The 19,544-nt window shown below is 38.3% G+C and overlaps 1 pseudogene; it reads right to left on the bottom strand.

The window, feature by feature from the left end:
• Positions 1 to 12,565: 12,565 nt before the first annotated feature.
• LOC127217957 (40S ribosomal protein S4, X isoform-like) lies at positions 12,566 to 13,866 on the bottom strand (annotated as a pseudogene).
• Positions 13,867 to 19,544: the final 5,678 nt, after the last annotated feature.

Genomic DNA, 19,544 nt, shown 5'->3' on the forward strand with positions numbered 1-19,544 from the left:
GATGAGACCACGTGGAAACACTTAGATTAATAGAAATGGGTTAATATTTAAGACAGAGCTAGCCAATAAGAAATGCTAGTAGGAGGCCTCAGCATTATATCTAATATAGCTTCTCTGTGTGTTATTTGGGGCTGGTGCGGCAGTTGGACTAGACCTGCAGGAAAAACATACTCGTAACAGTATGGTGTCAGGGATCTCAGATATCTGTAAGGTTTGGATATTTTCTGAGTACCAATAGCACCTGAATAAGCCCTGGTGAATAAAGAAAGGCTTTGAAAAAGAATGGACATTAATCAAAGACTCACACTCCACCAGTTAGTTATCTCATGTCAGCTCCATGACCCCTTGTTTCATTGTATCAGTGATCATTAAGTGTTAATCACAAACCACTAGCAAACTTGTTAGCTTCTTTGCCAGTATTGTAGTATGGATCTTTCAGTGGCTATGCCAAATACTGGAAAAATAAATGTTATTCCTTATAAAATGACCATGGATGGAAAACAGTCTGGAATTCAGTGATTGGAAATGTTCTTCTCTGTATGTTTCTCTTATTGGTTAATGAATAAAACACTGATTGGCTGATTGGCCAGACAGGAAGTAACATAGTTGGGCAGAATCATCAGGATATACAAGAAATTGCTCCCTTCTCTGCAGAGATGCTGAGCAGTCATCATGTAGGAGTTGCAGGTCCAGCATTCCCCAGTAAGCCAAAACCACGTGGAAATACATGGATTAATAAAAATGAGTTAATAATTAAGACAGAGCCAGCCAAATAAGAAACACTAATTACTGGCCAACAGCTTTATAACTAATATAGCATCCGCTTGTTCATTTGGGGCTGAAGCAGCAGTGGGGCCTAGTCAGAACAAACAAACAAAAGAACAACAACAAAAAAAAACCCTTGAGTTACACTTCAGACAAACTGAGACACATTTCCAGAAAAAGGAAAAGCATACTATCCTGTGAAACACTTCCTATTGCTTCTCCATGGTAGTAGCACATCCTTAACACTATCAACATTACGTTTTTCCAAGTGCACTATAGCTCTTCCCTTATGCAGAGGTGGGATTTATTTTCCTAACACCCCTGAGTCTGCTCTATCCTATAAGTGCTTCAAACAAATGTGAAAATAATATACATTTCATCCCACCAATTACAAACCCGGATTTTATGTACTTTCTTCTCTTTGAATGCTCACTGTGGGTGTCATGTGGCCAAGGAACAAAAATCCAAGCAAAAGGTAGAGGGCTCATGTAGATATTTCAGTCAAGGCCCTTCTCGATTTCTATGTGAAGTCTAGCATGGACTTCCAATCATTGTAAACCCAGCTCCATTTGAGTATTGTTTTATGAGAGAAATCAAATGAGCCTTTCTCATAGGAGCATACCCAATACACATACGCACTCAAGATAATAATTATTTGCTATTTGCAGACAATGTTTTGATACCATTTGTTACATAGACATAGATAAATCTGAGCATCTTACTGTTGGGTAAACCCACAGATCAGCAAAGTTTTTCCTGCCAAGGGTCTGGTAGCAAATCTCTGTCTATTCTGAATGAATTAGGGATCATTGAATTTTGGATCAGAGAAGCTTTATCTAATTTAGGACTAGAAGCCATATCTGTGTGTACGCAAATACAGAATCTCAAAATCTATGAAATAAAAAATGGACAGAACTAAGCACCAAATCTCTAATGATATCTTAGGATTTCAAAATTATTCCTTCTTGATAATAAATAAAATTATTCACAAAATAAAAGACAGCATCTAAATCGAGTGTAGTAGCTCATGCCATATTCCCAGCACTTAGGAGACAGAAGCAGGGAGATGGGGAAATCAAGCCCATCCTTGACTATGTGAACATCTAATAGCAACAGAAAGAGATATAATTAAAGACATGGGAGATTTAAAAGTCACAACTAACTAACTAGATCTAATCAAAATGTTTAGAATATTCTATCCAACAATTTCAGAATACATGTTCTTTTCAAAACATGTACTTGCCAAGATAGATCATATTTTGGCACATAAAATAAGATTTCAATAAATTTGAAAGAAAAAAATCATTTATGTTGTTAATTTAGCACAGGGGTTCTGGTTTTTTTTTTTTTTAATTCTTGGAATTAGTAGGTAATTCAGGGTGGTTTCAGGCTATAAGATGAAAACCACCTGCATTTCTATATATTAACAATAAATGCACCAAAACTGAAATGTAAAACACACTATTAGTGGAGCTGGAAAGAGGGCTTAGAAATAAAAATACATGTTGCTCTTTATCTAAATTCTACTTTTATTATTCTTTTATGTGTATACGTGTTTTGCTTGCATGTATGTCTGTGCACCACATGCATGCTTAGGGCTCTTCGAGGCCACAAGAGGGTGCCCAGTCCCCTGGAACAGGAGTTATAGGCAGCTGTGAGCTGCTATGTGGATGCTGCAAATCAAATCTTGGTACTATAAAAGAACAGGCAGTGTTTGTAACCACTGAGAAATCCCTCAAGCCCCACTTGGAGCTCTTGCAGATGACCCAGGTTCAGTTCCCAGAACCTACATCAGGGGCTCACTTTACCTGTAACTACAGTTCAGGGGATCAGATGCCCTCTTCTGGATTCTGTGGACACCAGGCATACATGTGGCACCCTCATGCACATGCAGGCACTCATACACACACACACACACACACACACACACACACACACACACACACACACACACACCAGAAATAAATCTTTTAAAGTATATACTATGTAATAGCGCCAAAGAAAATAAATGCTTACCTATGCAAAATTGAACCGGAACTGTAAATGTGAATAAAATAGTATTTTTTAAAATTAATTGCAAAGATACACTTTAGAAGATTTAACATAATAATAATGTCAATTTTCCTCCAAAATTACTTGTAGGGTACTGCAATCCACATAAAAAATATTTGCAAGGCAGCTTGTCGATACAAATGAACTTTTTTAAAAAACTTTATTAAAAAGGAACAAGCCTTCTGACAGCTAACACAATCTTGAGAAAAGAAAAATGAAGAAATACCCCAACTCCATACTATCTACCCAATATTGAAGGTTACTCATGAGCACAGTAATCAATAGTACACAATATTGACAGAAGGATAGATGCATAAATCAATAGAACTTTATAAAGATGCCAGGAATAACCCACACATATACATCCATCTGATTTCTCACACAATGATCAAACTATTTCAAAAGAAGAGGAAAACACTTTAAATCAATGGTAGTAGAGCCATTGGAAGTTCAAAATTTCAAAATGGATCATGCACTTTGAATGTAAGATATGGAACTAGAAACCTTTTTTTAATGGAAGAAAATATTCAGCGTCCAGTGCAACCAATGAAAGATTGGTAAGATTTCAACAAAATAAAATTAATATTGACCTGAAAATAGTGCTATAGCAACGATACAGTATGGGAGACAATATTTGCAAAGTGTATAACTGATAAAGGATGCTGTTTAATAAATATGAGTACCTCACAAAGCCAAATAGATTAAAGAATAACAAATAATGGACATACATCCCATGTGTTAGCTAGCTTTTCATCAGTATGACAAATATCTGAGAGAAATTATTTCAAATAAAAAACATTTCCTTTTACTTATAGATTTGCAGTCCAGAACCATTTGGATATATTATTTCTGAACTTGTCATGAGGCAGGGCATCATAACAAAGAACATGTGGCACAACAATGGTGCTAACTTTGTGGTACCCAGGAAACAGAAAAACACAAAGGGACAAAGGACAGGACTTTTCCAGGGCATGACCCTAGTATCCTTCTCCCCGTCAAGTAGGCCCTACTTCTTAGTCTCTACAACACCCAGAAATGCCATCAAGTTATGGATCTTTAATTGGATAAATCCACTGATTAAGAGCCCAAAGGCATGATCCAATCACACCCCACAAACTCCAACAATTTTAACTCTACTTCATTGGAATCCAAGTCGCACATGAGAATTTGAGAGGACAACTCATATCTAGACCATCAAAAAAATGAGCAAACATTTCGCTAATACATAGAAAACAAAAAGGTACACAAGAACATGTTTAGCATCATTAGCCGCTAGTGAAATGAAAATTAATTAAAAAGAGTTAAATTTTTTAAAAAAATAGTAGTGATACCTAATCCCAGTAAAATGTGGGGAAACTGGATTACACATACATTACAGATGGCAATGTAAAACTATATGGCACCTATGGAAAAGTTTGGTGGTTTATCAAATGTCAAATCCAGTTTCTGTGTGGTTCATTGTTACATAAATGAGCCAAATACCTTCTGTTTCTTGGCCCTCTGTCGTGTACTTCTTCACAGCAGGCCAGGATGTGTCAGCAAAGCCCTCCAGCATCCATCTCAAGTTATTACATATACTATTTTTTTCAATGTAGCAAAGAAAAGGCACATTTTATCTATTAAGAGCCTTGCCTGCTTTAAGTATTCCACAAAACTGCCTCCAACACCTGCTAACTATGGATAAGATAAATCACAGAGCTGTAAAGACCCTAAGCAACTGTTGCCTTCTGGATCAGAGTCACTATAATGTTGAGAGACATTACCTAGACATTTAACCTACCTTTATAATATCTGTGTTTTTTTTTCAGGGAATGTCTGTGACTGTATCCTCTTTAAAAATAAAAAGCCATCTATCTATCTACCTATTTATCTATCATATATTATGTATATATGTATTATGTATGTATGTATCTATCTATCTATCTATCTATCTATCTATCTACTGTCTATCTATCTTCCTACCTACCTAATGGGGAGTTGTGCTATGACACACATGTGGAAGTCAGAAGACAACTTGTGGGAATCAGTTCTCTCCTTATACCATATGTGTTCCATGGATGGAGTTCAGTTGCCAGGCTTGATGGCTAGCACCTCTACCCATTGAGCCATCCAACCTGCCCCCATCTCCTCTTAATACAATACAAACAGAACTTTGTTCACAGAGGTAGACACATATATAGAAATGATGTAACAATGAGCCTTTGATGGTGTAGGTGGGAACTGGAGTAAAGACAGATGCAGAAGAAAGATGTCCAGCGACCACCAGAAGCTACAGAGAGTAAACAATGACTTCAGGGGGAGGCAACACTTTGATTTTAGATGTCAAGTCTCTAGAACTCTGAATCATACCAATCCTAATATATCATCGAGTACTGATAATAAGAGAAGTGCATGTCCTAGTTAGGTTTATTATTGCTGTGATGAAACAACATGACCAGAGCAACTGGGGGAGCAAACTGAATATTTATTTGGCTTACACCTCTATATCATTGTCCATTGTCAGAATAGGAACTGAAGCAGGGCATGAAACTTGAGCCAGGACCTGACATAGAGGCCATGGAGAAATGCTGTTTTCTTGCTTGCTTCTCATGACTTGCTCAGCTTGCTTTCTTACAGAACTTAGAACCACTAGTACAGGGATGGCATCATCCAAAATAGACTCGGCTCTTGCTCATCAAATCACTAAGAAATGCCCTATAGGTTTGCCTACAGCCAGATCTTATGGAGACATTTTCTTAATTGAGGTTCCCTCTTCTCGGATGACTTTACCTTGTGTCAAGTTGACATAAGACCATTCAGCACAGTGCACTATTGATAAACCTAACAATTTTGAGATTTACTCTGAGTTTTTAAAAAGTCCAACTCCAGACATCAGGGATATAACCCAGTGGAGAAAATACTGACTGTGTAAATGTGAGGACCTGAGTTTGGTAGCCCAATTCCTAAGTAAAAAGCTAAACTCCTCAATGCACACTTATACTCCCAATACTGAAAAGTTGGGGAAACGTGAATGCCTAGAGTTTACTAGTTAGCAAGTCTAACCAAATAAATGAGCTCTGGATTTGGGGAGAAACAGCCTTTTAAAAATAGAAGGGCTATTCAACTTGATAACCTGAGTGTAATCCCTAGACCCACGTAAAAGTTGGATGCAGCAATGTGCATCTGTAGTCCCAGCACTCCTATGGTGAGACGGTAGGTGAAGACAGGAGATTTGGCTGGCAGTCCAGGCCAACTAGCATGGAGTAGTCTGTGCAGCATCAGAAATAACAAGAGACACTCAGCCTTAACAAAGTGGAAGACAAGAATGAACTCCTGATGTTTTCCTGTAACCTCCACCCAGAAACTGCAGCAATCTCTCCACACTCACATGGGAAACCAAACCCTTTCTCCACTAAGTTGGTTTTGCAGGGTATTATGTCACAGCAACAGAATGAAAGTAGGATAGAGGGGTTTGTTTGGGCTTGGAATTTAAGGATACATCCATTGTGAGAGGAAAGACACCATGGCATAGCATAAAGTCACAGTATATCTGCTGTCAGAAAGTAGAGAGTAATGAACATCGGTATTCAGCTCATTTTCTTCTATTCCTTCAGTCTGGGACTCTAACCTATCGAACAGTGCTTCTTACATTCAGGATGGATTTCTCCATTTCAATCAACCTAACTTAGAAAATCCCTGAAAGGCATGACCTGAGATTTATTTCCATGGTGATTCTAAATCCTGTCAAGCTGACAACGATCACAACTCTACCTTTTGTAAACTTGACAACTGAATATATTACTTTAAAGCCATAACATTCCACCTTGACCCCACAGGCTCATGGCCATCTCACACTGCAAAATCCACTTACCCAACTTGAAAATACTCAAGATTTTCATAGTTCCAACAGTTTAAATGTCCAAAGTCAAAATCTCAGCTGAAATTCAAGGGACTGGCTTAACTGTGAGCTCCTACAAAATTAAGAAAAAAACTTCCAACAAATTACATACGTGTGGGTTTTTGAATGAGAAATATCCCTATATGATCAGGCATTTGAACATGTGATCCCTCGGTGGCACTGTTTGGCAAGGTTTAGGATGTACGACCTTGCTAGAGAAAATGTGTTACTAAGGGTAAGCTCTGAGAGCATATGGCCTCTCCTACTTCCTGTTTTCTCTCTTTGTTTTGGTTGAGGATGTGATCTCTCAGGTTCCTGTTATAGCTGCCATGCTCTGCTCCTATGTCTCCCTGCTGTGATGGATTCGTATCTCTCTACAACCCTTCAGTTGTTTGAATGGGAATGGCCCTCATAAGCTCATGTCCCAGTTTACGGAGCTGGATGTGAAGGGATCCAGAGATATGGCCTTATGGGGGGAAGATATGTCACTGGGGGTGGGCTTTGAAGTTTCTAAAGCCCAAGCCACCTCCCTCCCTCCCTCCCTCTCTCTCTCTCTCTCTCTCTCTCTCTCTCTCTCTCTCTCTCTCTCTGCCTTATAGATGGGGATCAAGCTATAAGTTCTCAGCTACTACTCCAGCGCCATGTCTCCCAGCCTACTGTCATCCTCCCCCCATGATAATCATGGACTCACTTTCTGAAATGTAAGACAGTCTGCAATTAAATGCTATCTTTTCTAAGATGCTTGCTCATGATTTTTTCACAACAATTGAAAAGAAACTAAACAAACAATAAGCCTAAACATACAGACACTTCCTTCCATAAGTTGCTTTTGATGGTGGAGTTTTGTCATGGCAAAAGAAAAGGAACTAATACAATATTCCTGATACACAATGACACAGAATACACACTCTCATTCTAAAAGGGAAAAATTGGGACATAATAAGGAATAACCATATCAAAACTAGACTGAAACCCAACACAGAAAATACAAGCTTCTAAATGACCATGGCTGGTATGTAAGGATAATGACACAATCATGTGGATACCAAAGATCTCTAATACACCCTTCCCTCAGGTCTGCCAGCACTTAGATGTAACTTTCCTCAGATGATATCCTCCAATCTTGCTATCTCTGACACCTTGTGACCTCCGCTGCCACATAGACTTTACCTTAACCTCTTCATACTGTGCCTCTCTATTGGCCTCCTTGAAGGAACTCCAACCCTGCTACACATTGCTTTGTTTCAATGGCTCTTTGGAACTACCTTGCAAGATTCCATGACCCAGTTCTCATAGTCTCTTCCTACCCCCTCCTGTTGTGGGTCACCCTGCTCAGACACCCCTTGGGGGAGGATTGAGGAGATGCAGCACCAACAACTCAGGCACTGGGAGTCAATGAGTAGCAGACTGTGCTATAGACTTGTTTGTTAAGGAAGTTAGAGCGGCCTTTATACCCCCTCCCAAGGTCCCATTGGCTCAGGCGGCTGACTCTGCTGCATGTCCTTTCCTCATTGGTGTCTCTGGGTCAGGTGTCTCTCTGTCAGCAGCCTCTGGGCATAGAGACAGGCTTGGCTCAGGGAGGAAGTGCCTGCTGTGCATGCTCATGCTCATGGGGGCTCGGCCCAGGTAAGGAGCAGGGTGACTGCTGCTTCAGTAGACTGGCCGCAGTTTCTCCTCTACTCTCCCAAACTTCATAAGCAGTCCACTTTTCTAAAGATGTTTTGGTCTTCTGAACTCCCATCTAGATTGTTTTATTACAATCTACTAGAGTTTTTCTAGCCCAAAGTTCCAAATCCTTCCATGTGACTCCCAGTGCTGAAGGCTTATGAAGCACAGGCCAGGTTGATTGCAACAACGAATACACTTTTCAGTGTCACTTGTCTTGGTGCAGGAAAAAAAACTATAATAAAGAAAACTGAATGAACTATAAGTTTATTTTGGATCATAGTTTGAGGTTGCAATCCATGATGACATAAATGGCTGCATTAGTGAACAGTGGATGGTCACAGGGCAGCTGCAGTCAGGAAGCTGAGAATGAAGCTAGCACCTGCTTCATTCCCTTTATCCTTTTATTCTTCCAATACCCCAGCCCATGGGATGGTACTACCCATATTTCAGGTGAATCTTTCCACCTCAACTCACATAATCTAGAAAATCTCTCACAGACAAGCCCAGAGATTTTGTTTCCATAGTGACTCTAAACACTGTCAGATTGACAGTATTAGCCATCACACAAATACAAATCCAATAAAATACATAAAAATTAAAAGTCCCTGCCCAAAAGATTACATGTATAATTCTATTTATGCAATAGTTTTGAAATGACTAAATCTTAGAAATAGACGGCAGGTAATGATTTGGGCAGGGATCATGAATAGGGCATGAAGATATTGAATGTAGTTACGAAAGAGCAAAACAAATGAGACCTTTGAAAACGTTCTGAATCATGTCTGAGATCCTGAATATATAAACATACACACATGATACAATTATATAGGACTTAAACATGTAATTATAAATAAAACTGAAGTTATAAACAAATCAGTGAGTTACATGTTATAATATTATGGTTTATTTTCTCACAATTTTACCATTTAGGAAACTGAGCAAAAATGTCAGTGAGCCTATGGATTATTTCTAACAACTAAATGAGTATACAACTACCATAATAAACAAATTCATTTTAAAGAACCATTATGAAACTCTTCAGTCAAAAAAAAAAAATTAAGTGGCCAAAATGGAAACGGGGAGAACAGTAGTTAGAATTGTAGCAGCAGAGACAAGGAGAGAGTCTTGGATTTTAAAGGGAGGATTTTGAAAACAGAACTCACAAATTTTGCTGAGCATTGCATGCAGGATATTTTAAAAATGGAGTAGCATTAGAGTTTGAAGTTGGAGGTGTCTGCTGGTGGAGAAGGTTTAGTAGTAGGGGAAGAGGAAGAAAGATTAAGATGATATGATGTGGGGCCTGGATAATACCTCAAATTTACAAATAAAGAAAATAATAAAAATACAGAAAGCTAAAAAAAACAAGACTTTAAGAAAGACTCTCAAAGGCTGACCTCCAAAATATTTCCCTCAAACTTCGTAACTCCATTATGGGAGTAGTGCATGTTCAGATAGCTCCCAATCTACCCGCTATAAGGTATTTTTCACTCTGCAGGTAGTGTCTTGGGGAGCATGAGCCTCGGGACTTAAGATCATGTCATGTCCAACAAATCCAGGAGGAAACTATCCCCCTTTCCCAGCAAACAAAGCAGATCCAAAGTGGTTGTTTTGCACAGTGCTAAAGTGCCCAAAGGCAGACGTTTTCCAGGAAATACTGTATACAGAATGACATTCCCTATGCCACCTGAACACGTCTTTCCACTGAGGGCTTACTTGCTTCCCCAGGCCCAGACTGTCAGTCTTGTATTGGATGAGAGACTTCAGGAGACATGGCCCTGGCTGCCACTGTTTCCATCATGTTTCGAACCCCATCTGTTGGCTCATTCTTAATTCTCTGCACTTGTATTAGAATTCTCTTTTGGGAACCCAATTAGGGCAAGCTCATCAAGCAAAACTGATGTGCCCTCTATATAAAGTACATATAGAAATGTAACTTCTTGGTATTGGGAGATTCAAACAAATTGGTACTGTTCCCATAACACCTGTCACTTCTGGACAGGACCACATGGGGGAATAGAAAGGAGGGAAGAAGAGAAGAGGATCGGGACATTTGGGGACATAGCTGTCTCCCACTGCTGCTCTGCCATGCCTGGAAAAGTAATGAAAGCTAAAGGCAAAAACTCAGTTTCCTAGGCCCCTGGTGAGGCAATATGAACTCCAAGCCAATCAGTTTCACAGAGAATGAGAATGTTGTGCAGTCTGGAGAAACAAAGCAAGGAGGAGTCTAAGATGGAAACAAGAGCTATTTCCAGTGGTGAGAATATAAGCTGTTAGTCATGGTGACATGTGAATGAGGGAGGGAATTTCTTTCTTTAGTGTGGCTTCAATATTCAAACCTAATGATACCAGTGAGTTAAGACAGACAAAGAAAGTGGACTTAGTAGAGCCAGATCTTTGGATAGCCAGCCTTTCTGCCTATCAATCTGGCTCACCATCCTTGGTGTATGTGGCCTGGGACCCACTGAAACATTTCAAAATGCTCTGTTGAACTCCTTTAGCCTCATACTGTGCAAAGTCCAACCTCCCTGACTCTACCCAAATGACTTTCTCTACATGATACTCAGTAGATTCTTTCCCATCTCATGGGGCTGAACATGTAAACTGGAAAGAGGTTTAAGTTTCTTCAATATGTAAGTGAATGCTTTAAAAACTTACTAATTTTATGTATATGGGTGTTTTATATGCATGTGTGTCTGTATATCATGAGAGTGCCTGGTGCCCACCGAGGTCAGAAAATGATACTTGTTCCTCTGTAACTGGAGTTACAGATGGTTGTAAGCCACTATGGGGATGTTGGAAATCAAACCCAGGTCTCCTGAAAGAGAAGCCTGTACTCTTAACCAGTAAGCCCTTTCCACCTCCAAAAAGGCTTTTAAAATCAAATTTGTGGAATCATCTCATTTCTCTCTTTTATTCTGAGGACTTCTATTATGCATATGGTTGTGTAATATTGCTTTATACTGTGTGAATATGTGTCACTATGATTGGTTTAATAGAAAAGCTGACTGGCCAATAGATGGAGAGGATAAGGGTAGGTAAAAGAACCAAACTGAGGACACTGGGAAGAAGGGTGAAGTCAGAGAGTCACCATCAAAACACAGAGAGAAAACAGGAGGTGTAAGATGAAAGAGAGGTAATGCCATGTGGTATAATGCAAATTAATAGAAATGGGTTAATTTAAGTTGTAAGAGCTAGTTAGTAATAAGTCTGAGCTATAAGCCAAGCATTTATAATTAATATTAAGTCTCTCTGAATGTTTTTTGGAGTTGTTTTGGATTTATTTGTTTGTTTGGTTGGTTGGTTGGTTGTTTTTGTGAGTGGCTACCAAGACATAGAAAACCTCAGCCTACAAACAAGTCCAAAAAAACACTCAGCATCTACATCCATATAAAACCTGAAAAAGATTACAAAAGGTTCAAAACACACAAAAATGGAGCCAAACGTAGCTTCCTAGACTTATACCTCTCATATCAGACACAGTTCTAAGATTTGTCTCCCAGCAGCTGCCTATTGAAGGTGCCACCTGCCAACTTCTGTGCACTACCACCATGCACTAAGCTAAGCTACACCAATGGCAGCTAACATAGCAGTTTAAGATTCACCTCGTGCTATCAAAAAACAATACAGATACTCAGTAATAACAGATCTAGATGGGAAAAATACCTCTAAACTCATTACAGCATGTTTAAAAATGTACATAGACTTGGAGGAGAAAAGAAAAGGGGTAGAGAGAGTAATATATTTAAAAAAATATTAAAGTCTTTGAAAAATGTATAGAGTAAACAATATAATAAGCCACATAAAGAAAAATACAAAGAGAGTCTGGATTCTGTATGTTATTGTGTTGTTTTTAGATTTTCTGATTGCTAATAAAAAAACAACAGCTACTAAAACACATTGGCTTATGAATACTGCTGGATTAAATCAACATATATATTTTAAAAGTGTCTGGACTTCAAAGCAGAAGTCAAAAGATTTGTTAATTTGGGGAACAGGTTATGTTTTTATTTTCACAGAAAATACAAAGCTGTGAATACATTCCAGATTGATATTGATAGTGTTTGATTGAGGAAGACCCTGTGAAAATCCTGACTAAAAACCTAAAACAATAAACCCCCCAAAACCTACAAACACGTTACAATCATGCTGTTTAATCGAGCACAGTTGCCTAGAAAGGCAAGAGTACAGATATTTTTCCAGCATGTCTCCTAGAGAACACTTCACCCACTGCTCTGTTTGGCTGCTAGCCTTTTGTCTCTCTCACCGCAATGGTGAGGCGGATTCCTTTTCCTCGGGGGAGAGAAATCCATGTTTTGTTGCCCTTGCCAATAACAACAATGTTAGAAAGCCGGGTGGCAAAGCTGTTGCCATTGGCATCTTTCACATGAACCACATCAAAAGAGCCAGGATGTCTCTCTCTGTTGGTGATCACACCAATTCTTCCCAAGTTAGCACCTCCAGTCACCATACACAGGTTACCAGTGTCAAACTTGATGAAGTCAGTTATTTTGCCTGTCTCCAAATCAGTTTGAATGGTGTCATTCACCTTGATGAGGGTCAAGGTATCATATTGTGCGAGCATCATGAGTCACCAGATGTGGGATTCGTTTTGTGCCCACAAAAATCTCACTTTGAACAACTTGTACTTGGCCTCCTCAGGTGTAATATGATGAACAGCAAAGTGACCCTTGGTGTCATAGCTCAGACGGAAGTTCTCTCCAGTCTTGTCAATGCTGATGACATCCATAAATCCAGCAGGGTAGGTTATATCATTCCTGACTTTGCCATCAATCTTTTTTTAATTTATTTTATATAACAAAGTCCATTTAAATGAAAACAAACAATATTTGGGAATTTGGGCGCTGTTCTTTCCAAACTACTTCCTGCTGGTAAAGGGCACTGTCATGGGGGATTCTAAGAAGATGCAGAAATCCTGGCTTTAATCAGTAGGGCTGCTTTGTCCAGCTGTTTTGAATGTAGGATCACCTGGTACTCTGTTTCAGGCAGTCTGGCTTGATCAAACCACATTAGTCTGGAAGGAATCCACAGCTTTTCATTTTCTGTGGAAACAAAACTAGAAATCCTTTTCCCCAGTTACTTGTCCTTGAGCTTAAATTTTGGAGTCAAAACATTTTTTATTTAATTTATTATTTTGCATGTCAATCCCAGTTCCCTCTCCCTCCCTCCCTTTTACCCTTTCTGCCCTCTCACATGCACTCTAACCACCTTCCCCTCCCATCCCCCACCCCAATTCCATATAGGTTATATCAATCCTGACTTTGCCATTAATCTTAATGAAGCACTGCATGCAAATCTTTTTTACTTCATCTCAAGTCAAGGCATACTTAAGTCTGTTTCTCAGGAAAATGATCAGAGGCGGACATTCCCTCAGCTTGTTAGGGCCAGTGGATGGACGAGAAGCAAACATGCCAGTCAATTTATCCAGCATTCCAATGTTTTGGAGCATCTACACACTTCAGATATTTCTTGGGATCACGAGCCATGGCTGCGCTGGGAACGGAAAGAGACTTGCCTTCTTCTGGCGAATGTAGTGTTACATATATTTTAACTGCTCAAACATTAAACAAAAAATCTTTAACTTGTGTACAACACACACACTGTCTATACTTGCATTAACGTAGATATGTACATTACCTTTAAAAGCTCATTTATTTTCAGAACAAGGAAGTAAAACACCAATGAAAACAGATGCCCAAGTGATCCAACATTCAGAAGGCCTCTGTTGCAGGTTCTTCAGAGTTCTACCTCCAGAACAGCTGCAAGGCTGCTGGCTAAGGTGATCCAGATTCACAGACTATTACAGCCAAGATTTAACCATTATCCTACATTTTCCCAGGGACCAAAGATATCAGTATCCCAAAACAACAGGAATTAGTCTAGAGAACATGTACATTCCCAAACGATGGGCATAGGTGCTTCTTATAACTTCAGGGGGTTAGTTGCAAGCTGTTATTGGTAACAGTCAGGCAAAAAAGCTGAACAAAGGAGATTAGATTCAATGATTTTGTTCTGAAAAGTAAAAGGGGGTATAGAAATGATAGAATAAAAGGGGAGATTATTGAATCTACTTTTAACTTAAAATGCAGCTACTAGTCTTAAGTATTTTATATTGGTTTATTGATATAAATTTATACTTATTTTTGATATATGTATGTTTCTACTCTTGTTTGGGGTATTGTGCTTATGGAACTCTTAAAAATTTAATATATAGTTAAGAAATTCAGGTTAGTCTTTATAATTAGTCATCTATAATAATCAAACTTGTAGTCAAATTAGATATGTTTTCAATGTTAAACAGATATATTTAGATAGATAGTTGGTCTTCAAATACTTCAAAGACCTACAGAATATGGCATTTAAAATGTTTTAATAATATAAGGCTTTTCTTAAAAATGAGACACACCTGCTCCTGACAGCATCAATTTACTTCAAAGAAGATGATCAGCATCCAAGAAACTGTGTATGGAACTTTTCATTCTTTATGGCAAAATCCAGCCAAAGAAACTACCCTTGTCTTAATTGCTGACAGTATACCAACCTGGACCAACAGGATGCCAAAAAAAAAAAAAAAGGCAAAAGCAAGGAGGAGGACATTCCTTCAAAATTCACTGCTTCTCAAAAATGTCTGTCAGATATACTAGGTCTGTAGACCAAAGATAGATGCACCAACATTACAGAAGAACTTTGGGTGATTGTCCAGGCAGTTAGATGTCCCTGTCATTAGGTAACATCTCACCATTCTGGGGACTTGGATGGAGTTAAAGACTAAATAATTAAATTTAAAGTATTCCTTAGGTGTGTTAAATGCTGCTTCCATACTGTGGGTTGTTTTGCTTCTTAGTTGTTCTGACCCCTTTCTTTCTGCTTATGTTCCTTAAAGCAAGAGCCTGAGCCGCAAGAGGATGAGTAAACTGTATTTTAGGGTGCCTACGAGCCATTGATAACAGTCTAGACACCCTAGCATAGTTATAAGTTTGATTCCTCACATTCAGATCCCATGCACCAATAGAAACAAAGTTTAGGGGTCCTATTATGTTACTAAATTAAGATTTATTGGAATTAATTTCTGTATATTTTTCTTCACTTAAGCTAATTTTGCTCCCTCAGTATTCTGCTTTTGCGTTTTTTAAGTGACATGTTTGTTTCAGACAATATTATTTTCTTATAGGTATTCATAGGACAAAGGTTTATTTAAGAAATATTTTTACTCAGGGTTTTTAAGACACTTTAAAGAACATTCTTAGATCTGCTATAAAATAAAAGAAAGTAATAAAAAGTAAAGTATTCCTTAGTTATGATAAAAAGATAAATTAGGTATAAAACTATAAACTCATAAAAATAAAACAGTATTTTCTCTAAATTTACCAAATATAAATGGATTGAACATTGATACTATAATTCTTACTTGATAACTGATTTTGTTGTATATAATTTTACTATGTTAAAGATAAAACTTTCCTTCTATATTTAAACAAAATGGGAAATGTGGAATATACCTTTACACTGTGTAAATGCCATTGTGGTTGGTTTAATAAAGAATATGACTTGCCAACAGCTAAACAGGATAAGTTAGTCAGGAGAGCCACACTAAGGACACTGGGAAGAAAAAGCACAGAGTTAGAGGGTTGCCAGTGAGACACTGAAAGGAAAGAGAAGGTATAGGATGAAAGAAGCGTAATGCCACACAGCAGGATGCAGATTAATAGAAGTGGCTTAATTTAAGTTGTAAGAGCTAGTTAGTAATAAGCCTGAACTATTGGCCAGTCATCAAGTCTCTGAAATCTTATTTGGGAGTGACTGCCAGACACAGAGTAACTCTGCCTACATATAGTGGTGCATGTATGAATATTTCACAAGACTCTGAGGCTTTTTTCTTTTAGTTCCTTATTTTTGGTTATCAGACTATACAATATTTATGTATATTTGAGTTATCTGTTGAGCCATTCTACTCAATTTTTCATTTCAGTGATTATGCTTTTCAATTGACAAATTTCTCCTCTCTACATACTCTATTTGTTTTTTCACTGAAAACTTAACATTTTAAATAAAGTTTCATAGCAGTTCTAGAGATGTATCTATTCTCTGAGTCTTGGTATTGACACTTTATTTAGTGACTACACTGAACTAATTATGTCCCCAGCTTCAGATGCCCCTGCCGAGGTCATTTTCCCTTATGTTTATTTTTAAGATTGACCACCATTTGGTCAACATAGTATGGTAGTTAGAGACTAACTGCTTATAAGTTGCATGTTTTAAGGTTTTCACCCTTACCTTTGAATGTGTATATAGCTGGGAGATTGTCTTTTCAGGTCAATTAAAAACTGTTTATTCAGGAACTAGTGTTTTAAATTCCCTAATTGTTTCTGACTTAAGTGTATCCTGTGGCATGGGATCCTTCCTTTCCTTCTGAGGTGAGTATGAATTTAGGAGGGCCCTTTTAAACAGCCTTCTACCTGATACTTTAAGCTTATAGCTGATTTATCTCTATCAGTATCTCTGAGCTGTTTTCTTCCTGATACTGGTCACTGGTGTGGTATGGTGTGATGTGGTGCTTGTGGTATGGTGTATGGTGTGGTGTGTGTTCAAAAACATTCCAGGGCATGGGTTCCTCTAGTGTCTATCTAAAACATCTTCCTAATCATTCTTTACATCTTTACCGCCTCTCTCAGGAATAACTGTACTTCCAGGACACCACAACTACTTTTCTATACTTCCTATGGAGTGAGTGCTCTAAGTTTATGGATGCTGCTACTCGTCAGTAAAATTTCTGCAGTATGGATATGGGAAAAGAGATACTGGGGTTAAACAACTTCTATTACTTTTCCAGTAATAGATATTTCATACCTAGGGAACTTGGAAAAATATGAGGCAGCACTCAGGGCATGGTGGATGCTATCTCTGGCTCCTCAGAAGCTATGGAATAGATGTCTCCTAATTTTGGTTCATCCCCCAAAGACTTGAAAGTGTTTTGTTTAGTAATTTTAACTAGTCTAACAGTTGTCTTTCTGGAGGAATAGATTATTTGAAATACTTATGCCAAGGAAATAATTGTGCAAACTTCATATGTAAGCCTGGGACCAAAATCGCAGTTGAGGTCTTGTGATTGAGAACCAAAACCAAGGTTGGGTAAAGAAGATAAAAGCTGTCATCATTAATAGTCTGGATCAATAGAGAAGCAGACAGGAAGAAAATTCAGCCATGCCATGCAAAATAAATGTGTTATAACTATCCTTGAGCTGGGTTTAAATCTATTTTATCTTCAGAAGATGTCACACATTGCTCTGTTTGTGTAGCTGAAAACAGACTTATAACATATACAACTCACACAGCATGTGTGTACTCTGAAGCAAGATGTTTCCTTTGTATTCACTCTGTCTCCCTCACTAAAGGTTGTAGGAGTGGATACTTTCCTGGCCAACACTGGGGGGAGGAAATGCCCTTGGTGGTTACTAAGTCTGGTGTCTGGGGAATTTTTCCTCACTTTGCTAAAGTATGTCATTGTAAAACACCTTGCAGAAATCAACAGTATGAGTCCATGTTGCATGGAGAAGATGAGCTGAGAGTATTAGGCAAAACAAGAATTAGGTCAGGACTTTGAGATATATATATATTCAAGGCTCATTGTTGGTCCCTTAGAACACTGTGATCTTGTACAAGACATTTAACTTCTCGTTTTCTCTTTTCTTCTCCCTAAAATGAGGATATTTATGAGTTCACAGGGTTCCAGAGGTGATAAAAATAATCTGGCCTCTTATTATCTGTTAAATCTATCTAAAAAGTATTACCCTTTCTCATTTAATACACACAAAACACTGGTGTGTGTGTGTGCATGTATGTGTGTGTGTTCCTTGAACACACTAAATAATTTGAACTTTGGGGACTTTGTACACTGTATTCTCACATTCTTCATAACTTCAGTTTTCATATTATCCCTTTGGTGACAGCTTGAGTGACTTTCCCTAACAATTCAATTTTAAATAAAACCAAGCAAAAATTTTATGTTGTGCCCATTCCAGTCATACTATCTCAACATTTTATTTTTCTCATGATCCTTACCAATACCTAAACATACAGACAATAGAACTTAGTTGGATAGTACTAAATGGCCGAGGTTTAAATCCCATGTCTGTCTGTTCCTACTCAGTGACTATCTCAGTTATTATTCTGTTGTGGTAAAGAGACACCATAACAACAGTGACCCATAAAATAAAGCATTTAATTGGGAGATTTCGTACAGTGTTAGAGGGTTTACCCATGATCATCAGGGCAAGGAAGCATACAGGATTGGTGATGGAGCAGTAGCTGAGAGCATTATCACCCTGATGATCAGGAAATGGGCAGAGAAAGAGAGAGTGAAGCTGGTGTGGGATTGGAAAACCTCAAAACCAAACTGCAGTAACACACCTCCTCCAATAAGGACATACTTCAATAAGTCCATGCCTCCTAAACCTCCTCAAACAGTTTAAGTGGGGACTAAGCAGACATATGAACCTTATATGATCCTATTCTACATATAAGAATTATGTAGCTGTATAAAAGGATTAGAAAGTATTTTGTGCACTGCTATTAATTGGATTCAAGGATTTGCTGTTGGGCTAAAACCAAAGTTCAGAATAGTGTTTACACTATGCTCCCTTTTATTTCTGGGGTTTGAAAATAGGAATGTGGAGTTCTTTTTCCATTTGAAGACACCACTACAGTGACTTTGGCAAGTTATTTAACCACCCTTAGCATTAGCTTCCTTGTCCGTGAAATAGTAATAGTAAATATGTCTACCTAAAAGTCTTATTAGTTAGTATCTATGAAGTCCTCAGCATGGAATCGGCAACATAATAAGGCTTTCTGTCAGTTCATTGCTCTTGTGGTGCCAGAATCTAAGGTAGACCTCTTGTGATCTCTGCCATATGATACTATATACCATCTGGTCTGTGCAAGAAGGTAGAAGTCATGCATGTTCCTTCTGACACAAGTTATGGAAGACTTCATCTTTCATACTGGGTGCTCTCAGTTATCTTGACTATTTCCCTTGGGTAAGGAACCCTTGGGAAAGAATTTAAACAGCCGTATCACGTATGTCCTGGTGTCCAGAAGTGGTTTGCGATAATAAATATTTGTTGTTTTGGCCACTAAGTTTTAAAGTGATTTCTCATAAAAAAAAACA

This window comes from Phodopus roborovskii, unplaced genomic scaffold, assembly GCF_943737965.1.
Source record: "Phodopus roborovskii unplaced genomic scaffold, PHOROB, whole genome shotgun sequence".
Classification (NCBI taxonomy): Eukaryota; Metazoa; Chordata; class Mammalia; order Rodentia; family Cricetidae; genus Phodopus; species Phodopus roborovskii.